We start from the raw sequence: 9,635 nt of genomic DNA, 5'->3' as shown, positions 1-9,635 counted from the left end.
GAATACTTGGTGAAAGTTGTGTCTGCAACTGCATCTTCTTTTCTAAAAGAGAAAAAATATACAGGATTTAAAATATATTTTTAAAAGCCAGTATTTGGACTGTACCAGGTTAAATGTGCATAATAATCATCAAAAGCATGGCAATCACTATTTCATGTAGCAAGTACAGAATGGATTTTTTCTGTTGTTTCTTGATGACGTTAAAGTCACAGATTAAGATAACCCCAAAAGAAGCACTTGGACATCAAGAAGCCATGAATGCATCATTTGAGGTTCACCAAAAAGTGACTGGATCAAAAACACAACTTGAATGTTCACAGCAGATTTGTTCAAATATTGAAATTGCCCCAATGAAGAACTTTCAAAATAACATTTTTTCATAGCCACAGATGAATTTGTCACATTTGTACTACCTCAACATGTAGCACTTTCTGATTACATTCAAGACTGTGCTCAAGTCAGGGTAATAGAAGTGATAATGCAATGGCTTCTTCAAGTCTGGAAACATGGCTGACAGGAAATGATATTTGCAGTAAGAAACAACAAGATCACCTTAACAGTTAGCACTTACTGTATTGATAAATCAAGTAAGTGCCTGTATTAAGGTAAACCTGATGTGGACTTGTGGTGCCTTGTTTGAGCATCTCAAAGACGTCTTCTAATGTGAAGCAAGAGGAGCAGAACAAACAACACTTGCTATGTGGAGAAACCAAGTCAGTGGCATTTAGGGCAATCTTTCTTGCTTCTGTTGGCTGTGTTCAGTCGTTTGCTGTTGAAGATAAACTCACAACCAAAACTACATCAAAGAGGAGCACTTGGTAATGCACAAACCAGGAGTGTCTTCTTTGATGTGGTCTAAGAGTGACTCGGTCAAATGCAGCACTTCCATAGAAAGAGCAGATTTTGTCATATATACTTTGACAAAGTGTCTTTGTCAAAGTTTTGAACAGACGTGAAGACTCCCAGAAACATGACCATGTATCAAGGTCACCATGTTCATAGCCACAGATGAATTTGTCACATTTGTACTACCTCAACATGTAGCACTTTCTGATTATATTCAAGACTGTGCTCAAGTCAGGGTAATAGAAGTGATAATGCAATGGCTTCTTCAAGTCTGGAAACATGGCTGACAGGAAATGATATTTGCAGTAAGAAACAACAAGATCACCTTAACAGTTAGCACTTACTGTATTGATAAATCAAGTAAGTGCCTGTATTAAGGTAACCCTGATGTGGACTTGTGGTGCCTTGTTTGAGCATCTCAAAGACGTCTTCTAATGTGAAGCAAGAGGAGCAGAACAAACAACACTTGCTATGTGGAGAAACCAAGTCAGTGGCATTTAGGGCAACCTTTCTTGCTTCTGTTGGGTGTGTTCAGTCGTTTGCTGTTGAAGATAAACTCACAACCAAAACTACATCAAAGAGGAGCACTTGGTAATGCACAAACCAGGAGTGTCTTCTTTGATGTGGTCTAAGAGTGACTCGGTCAAATGCAGCACTTCCATAGAAAGAGCAGATTTTGTCATATATACTTTGACAAAGTTTCTTTGTCAAAGTTTTGAACAGACGTGAAGACTCCCAGAAACATGACCATGTATCAAGGTCACCATGTTCATAGCCACAGATGAATTTGTCACATTTGTACTACCTCAACATGTAGCACTTTCTGATTATATTCAAGACTGTGCTCAAGTCAGGTAATAGAAGTGATAATGCAATGGCTTCTTCAAGTCTGGAAACATGGCTGACAGGAAATGATATTTGCAGTAAGAAACAACAAGATCACCTTAACAATTAGCACTTACTGTATTCATAAATCAAGTCAGTGCCTGTATTAAGGTAACCCTGATGTGGACTTGTGGTGCCTTGTTTGAGCATCTCAAAGACGTCTTCTAATGTGAAGCAAGAGGAGCAGAACAAAATACACTTGCTATGTGGATAAACAAAGTCAGTGGCATTTAGGGCAACCTTTCTTGCTTCTGTTGGTTGTGTTCAGTCGTTTGCTGTTGAAGATAAACTCACAACCAAAACTACATCAAAGAGGAGCACTTGGTAATGCACAAACCAGGAGTGTCTTCTTTGATGTGGTCTAAGAGTGACTCGGTCAAATGCAGCACTTCCATAGAAAGAGCAGATTTTGTCATATATACTTTGACAAAGTGTCTTTGTCAAAGTTTTGAACAGACGTGAAGACTCCCAGAAACATGACCATGTATCAAGGTCACCATGTTCATAGCCACAGATGAATTTGTCACATTTGTACTACCTCAACATGTAGCACTTTCTGATTACATTCAAGACTGTGCTCAAGTCAGGGTAATAGAAGTGATAATGCAATGGCTTCTTCAAGTCTGGAAACATGGCTGACAGGAAATGATATTTGCAGTAAGAAACAACAAGATCACCTTAACAATTAGCACTTACTGTATTCATAAATCAAGTCAGTGCCTTTATTAAGGTAACCCTGATGTGGACTTGTGGTGCCTTGTTTGAGCTTCTCAAAGACGTCTTCTAATGTGAAGCAAGAGGAGCAGAACAAACAACACTTGCTATGTGGAGAAACCAAGTCAGTGGTATTTAGGGCAACCTTTCTTGCTTCTGTTGGCTGTGTTCAGTCGTTTGCTGTTGAAGATAAACTCACAACCAAAACTACATCAAAGAGGAGCACTTGGTAATGCACAAACCAGGAGTGTCTTCTTTGATGTGGTCTAAGAGTGACTCGGTCAAATGCAGCACTTCCATAGAAAGAGCAGATTTTGTCATATATACTTTGACAAAGTGTCTTTGTCAAAGTTTTGAACAGACGTGAAGACTCCCAGAAACATGACCATGTATCAAGGTCACCATGTTCATAGCCACAGATGAATTTGTCACATTTGTACTACCTCAACATGTAGCACTTTCTGATTAGATTCAAGACTGTGCTCAAGTCAGGGTAATAGAAGTGATAATGCAATGGCTTCTTCAAGTCTGGAAACATGGCTGACAGGAAATGATATTTGCAGTAAGAAACAACAAGATCACCTTAACAATTAGCACTTACTGTATTCATAAATCAAGTCAGTGCCTTTATTAAGGTAACCCTGATGTGGACTTGTGGTGCCTTGTTTGAGCTTCTCAAAGACGTCTTCTAATGTGAAGCAAGAGGAGCAGAACAAACAACACTTGCTATGTGGAGAAACCAAGTCAGTGGTATTTAGGGCAACCTTTCTTGCTTCTGTTGGCTGTGTTCAGTCGTTTGCTGTTGAAGATAAACTCACAACCAAAACTACATCAAAGAGGAGCACTTGGTAATGCACAAACCAGGAGTGTCTTCTTTGATGTGGTCTAAGAGTGACTCGGTCAATGCAGCACTTCCATAGAAAGAGCAGATTTTGTCATATATACTTTGACAAAGTGGCTTTGTCAAAGTTTTGAACAGACGTGAAGACTCCCAGAAACATGACCATGTATCAAGGTCACCATGTTCATAGCCACAGATGAATTTGTCACATTTGTACTACCTCAACATGTAGCACTTTCTGATTACATTCAAGACTGTGCTCAAGTCAGGGTAATAGAAGTGATAATGCAATGGCTTCTTCAAGTCTGGAAACATGGCTGACAGGAAATGATATTTGCAGTAAGAAACAACAAGATCACCTTAACAATTAGCACTTACTGTATTCATAAATCAAGTCAGTGCCTGTATTAAGGTAACCCTGATGTGGACTTGTGGTGCCTTGTTTGAGCTTCTCAAAGACGTCTTCTAATGTGAAGCAAGAGGAGCAGAACAAACGACACTTGCTATGTGGAGAAACCAAGTCAGTGGCATTTAGGGCAATCTTTCTTGCTTCTGTTGGCTGTGTTCAGTCGTTTGCTGTTGAAGATAAACTCACAACCAAAACTACATCAAAGAGGAGCACTTGGTAATGCACAAACCAGGAGTGTCTTCTTTGATGTGGTCTAAGAGTGACTCGGTCAAATGCAGCACTTCCATAGAAAGAGCAGATTTTGTCATATATACTTTGACAAAGTGTCTTTGTCAAAGTTTTGAACAGACGTGAAGACTCCCAGAAACATGACCATGTATCAAGGTCACCATGTTCATAGCCACAGATGAATTTGTCACATTTGTACTACCTCAACATGTAGCACTTTCTGATTACATTCAAGACTGTGCTCAAGTCAGGTAATAGAAGTGATAATGCAATGGCTTCTTCAAGTCTGGAAACATGGCTGACAGGAAATGATATTTGCAGTAAGAAACAACAAGATCACCTTAACAATTAGCACTTACTGTATTCATAAATCAATTCAGTGCCTGTGTTAAGGTAATCTTTTTGCCTTCCAGTGTTTGTTTGTAGTTTCTTCTTGTTAAAGATAAACTCACAACCAAGACAACCCAAAAGAGAAGCACTTATGGCATAAACTAACATCAGTGACTCCATTCCAGGTGACCTGCATGTGTTAGAATATTCAGGGATTGCTGCATCTCATTTCCTGAATGCAGCCATTTGACTGAAACTCCACCTTTTTTTCAGAGTAGACAATGCTCTTCCAAGGACTCTTCACAGGAGACAGGATCAGCCCTGATGCTATCAATGCGGGCCATTAAGGATCGTTGAATGGTTAATCAAATTTAAATGCGAATACTTGGTGAAAGTTGTGTCTGCAACTGCATCTTCTTTTCTAAAAGAGAAAAAATATACAGGATTTAAAATATATTTTTAAAAGCCAGTATTTGGACTGTACCAGGTTAAATGTGCATAATAATCATCAACAGTATGGCAATCACTATTTTATGTAGCAAGTACAGAATGGATGTTTTCTGTTGTTTCTTGATGACGTTAAAGTCACAGATTAAGATAACCCCAAAAGAAGCACTTGGACATCAAGAAGCCATGAATGCATCATTTGAGGTTCACCAAAAAGTGACTGGAACAAAAACACAACTTGAATGTTCACAGCAGATTTGTTCAAATATTGAAATTGCCCCAATGAAGAACTTTCAAAATAACATTTTTTCATAGCCACAGATGAATTTGTCACATTTGTACTACCTCAACATGTAGCACTTTCTGATTACATTCAAGACTGTGCTCAAGTCAGGGTAATAGAAGTGATAATGCAATGGCTTCTTCAAGTCTGGAAACATGGCTGACAGGAAATGATATTTGCAGTAAGAAACAACAAGATCACCTTAACAGTTAGCACTTACTGTATTCATAAATCAAGTCAGTGCCTGTATTAAGGTAACCCTGATGTGGACTTGTGGTGCCTTGTTTGAGCATCTCAAAGACGTCTTCTAATGTGAAGCAAGAGGAGCAGAACAAACAACACTTGCTATGTGGAGAAACCAAGTCAGTGGCATTTAGGGCAACCTTTCTTGCTTCTGTTGGCTGTGTTCAGTCGTTTGCTGTTGAAGATAAACTCACAACCAAAACTACATCAAAGAGGAGCACTTGGTAATGCACAAACCAGGAGTGTCTTCTTTGATGTGGTCTAAGAGTGACTCAGTCAAATGCAGCACTTCCATAGAAAGAGCAGATTTTGTCATATATACTTTGACAAAGTGTCTTTGTCAAAGTTTTGAACAGACGTGAAGACTCCCAGAAACATGACCATGTATCAAGGTCACCATGTTCATAGCCACAGATGAATTTGTCACATTTGTACTACCTCAACATGTAGCACTTTCTGATTATATTCAAGACTGTGCTCAAGTCAGGGTAATAGAAGTGATAATGCAATGGCTTCTTCAAGTCTGGAAACATGGCTGACAGGAAATGATATTTGCAGTAAGAAACAACAAGATCACCTTAACAATTAGCACTTACTGTATTCATAAATCAATTCAGTGCCTGTGTTAAGGTAATCTTTTTGCCTTCCAGTGTTTTTTTGCAGTTTCTTCTTGTTAAAGATAAACTCACAACCAAGACAACCCAAAAGAGAAGCACTTATGGCATAAACTAACATCAGTGACTCCATTCCAGGTGACCTGCATGTGTTAGAATATTCAGGGATTGCTGCATCTCATTTCCTGAATGCAGCCATTTGACTGAAACTCCACCTTTTTTTCAGAGTAGACAATGCTCTTCCAAGGACTCTTCACAGGAGACAGGATCAGCCCTGATGCTATCAATGCGGGCCATTAAGGATCGTTGAGTGGTTAATCAAATTTAAATGCGAATACTTGGTGAAAGTTGTGTCTGCAACTGCATCTTCTTTTCTAAAAGAGAAAAAATATACAGGATTTAAAATATATTTTTAAAAGCCAGTATTTGGACAGTACCAGGTAAAATGTGCATAATAATCATCAAAAGCATGGCAATCACTATTTTATGTAGCAAGTACAGAATGGGTGTTTTCTGTTGTTTCTTGATGACGTTAAAGTCACAGATTAAGATAACCCCAAAAGAAGCACTTGGACATCAAGAAGCCATGAATGCATCATTTGAGGTTCACCAAAAAGTGACTGGATCAAAAACACAACTTGAATGTTCACAGCAGATTTGTTCAAATATTGAAATTGCCCCAATGAAGAACTTTCAAAATAACATTTTTTCATAGCCACAGATGAATTTGTCACATTTGTACTACCTCAACATGTAGCACTTTCTGATTATATTCAAGACTGTGCTCAAGTCAGGGTAATAGAAGTGATAATGCAATGGCTTCTTCAAGTCTGGAAACATGGCTGACAGGAAATGATATTTGCAGTAAGAAACAACAAGATCACCTTAACAATTAGCACTTACTATATTCATAAATCAAGTCAGTGCCTGTATTAAGGTAACCCTGATGTGGACTTGTGGTGCCTTGTTTGAGCATCTCAAAGACGTCTTCTAATGTGAAGCAAGAGGAGCAGAACAAACGACACTTGCTATGTGGAGAAACCAAGTCAGTGGCATTTAGGGCAACCTTTCTTGCTTCTGTTGGGTGTTCAGTCGTTTGCTGTTGAAGATAAACTCACAACCAAAACTACATCAAAGAGGAGCACTTGGTAATGCACAAACCAGGAGTGTCTTCTTTGATGTGGTCTAAGAGTGACTCGGTCAAATGCAGCACTTCCATAGAAAGAGCAGATTTTGTCATATATACTTTGACAAAGACACTTTGTCAAAGTTTTGAACAGACGTGAAGACTCCCAGAAACATGACCATGTATCAAGGTCACCATGTTCATAGCCACAGATGAATTTGTCACATTTGTACTACCTCAACATGTAGCACTTTCTGATTACATTCAAGACTGTGCTCAAGTCAGGGTAATAGAAGTGATAATGCAATGGCTTCTTCAAGTGTGGAAACATGGCTGACAGGAAATGATATTTGCAGTAAGAAACAACAAGATCACCTTAACAATTAGCACTTACTGTATTCATAAATCAAGTCAGTGCCTGTATTAAGGTAACCCTGATGTGGACTTGTGGTGCCTTGTTTGAGCATCTCAAAGACGTCTTCTAATGTGAAGCAAGAGGAGCAGAACAAACAACACTTGCTATGTGGAGAAACCAAGTCAGTGGCATTTAGGGCAATCTTTCTTGCTTCTGTTGGCTGTGTTCAGTCGTTTGCTGTTGAAGATAAACTCACAACCAAAACTACATCAAAGAGGAGCACTTGGTAATGCACAAACCAGGAGTGTCTTCTTTGATGTGGTCTAAGAGTGACTCGGTCAAATGCAGCACTTCCATAGAAAGAGCAGATTTTGTCATATATACTTTGACAAAGTGTCTTTGTCAAAGTTTTGAACAGACGTGAAGACTCCCAGAAACATGACCATGTATCAAGGTCACCATGTTCATAGCCACAGATGAATTTGTCACATTTGTACTACCTCAACATGTAGCACTTTCTGATTACATTCAAGACTGTGCTCAAGTCAGGGTAATAGAAGTGATAATGCAATGGCTTCTTCAAGTCTGGAAACATGGCTGACAGGAAATGATATTTGCAGTAAGAAACAACAAGATCACCTTAACAATTAGCACTTACTGTATTCATAAATCAAGTCAGTGCCTGTGTTAAGGTAATCTTTTTGCCTTCCAGTGTTTGTTTGCAGTTTCTTCTTGTTGAAGATAAACTCACAACCAAAACTACATCAAAGAGGAGCACTTGGTAATGCACAAACCAGGAGTGTCTTCTTTGATGTGGTCTAAGAGTGACTTGGTCAAATGCAGCACTTCCATAGAAAAGCAGATTTTGTCATATTTCACAAAGTGTTTTTCATAGTACATATCACTTTCAGCAAGAAAGTCAAGATTATGCTCAAGTTACAACTGACATCTTAATGTGTCTTCCAACTCGGGAAAACATTGAGCAAGGATTCCTCAAGTGGAGTGAAATGAAACAAGAAAATGGTACTTACTCTTTGCAGAAATCTTGTCAGTGTCATTCCTCAGATAAACTTGGTCCTTGGTATAAGGTCTGCAAACTGAAGAAGAAAACTTCCTAAAGTGAAGCACAAGTTCATCTTTCAATGTGCTGTGGAAATGACCTGGTGTTGGACTGATGCCTGCAATGGCATCAGTGATTCCATTCCAGGTGACCTGCATGTATGAGCATCTGCTGGGATTGTTGCATCTTATATCCTGAATGCAGCCATTTGACTGAAACTCCACCTTTTTTTCAGAGGAGTAGACAATGCTCTTCCAAGGACTCTTCAGTCAGGAGACAGGATCAGCCCTGATGCTATCAATGCGGGCCATTAAGGATCGTTGAATGGTTAATCAAATTTAAATGCGAATACTTGGTGAAAGTTGTGTCTGCAACTGCATCTTCTTTTCTAAAAGAGAAAAAATATACAGGATTTAAAATATATTTTTAAAAGCCAGTATTTGGACTGTACCAGGTTAAATGTGCATAATAATCATCAACAGTATGGCAATCACTATTTTATGTAGCAAGTACAGAATGGATGTTTTCTGTTGTTTCTTGATGACGTTAAAGTCACAGATTAAGATAACCCCAAAAGAAGCACTTGGACATCAAGAAGCCATGAATGCATCATTTGAGGTTCACCAAAAAGTGACTGGATCAAAAACACAACTTGAATGTTCACAGCAGATTTGTTCAAATATTGAAATTGCCCCAATGAAGAACTTTCAAAATAACATTTTTTTCATAGCCACAGATGAATTTGTCACATTTGTACTACCTCAACATGTAGCACTTTCTGATTACATTCAAGACTGTGCTCAAGTCAAGGTAATAGAAGTGATAATGCAATGGCTTCTTCAAGTCTGGAAACATGGCTGACAGGAAATGATATTTGCAGTAAGAAACAACAAGATCACCTTAACAATTAGCACTTACTGTATTCATAAATCAAGTCAGTGCCTGTATTAAGGTAAACCTGATGTGGACTTGTGGTGCCTTGTTTGAGCATCTCAAAGACGTCTTCTAATGTGAAGCAAGAGGAGCAGAACAAACAACACTTGCTATGTGGAGAAACCAAGTCAGTGGCATTTAGGGCAATCTTTCTTGCTTCTGTTGGCTGTGTTCAGTCGTTTGCTGTTGAAGATAAACTCACAACCAAAACTACATCAAAGAGGAGCACTTGGTAATGCACAAACCAGGAGTGTCTTCTTTGATGTGGTCTAAGAGTGACTCGGTCAAATGCAGCACTTCCATAGAAAAGCAGATTTTGTC

Source organism: Poeciliopsis prolifica, unplaced genomic scaffold (genome assembly GCF_027474105.1).
Source record: "Poeciliopsis prolifica strain line A6 unplaced genomic scaffold, Auburn_PproV2 SCAFFOLD113, whole genome shotgun sequence".
Taxonomy (NCBI): Eukaryota; Metazoa; Chordata; class Actinopteri; order Cyprinodontiformes; family Poeciliidae; genus Poeciliopsis; species Poeciliopsis prolifica.
This window is presented reverse-complemented; position numbering follows the sequence as displayed.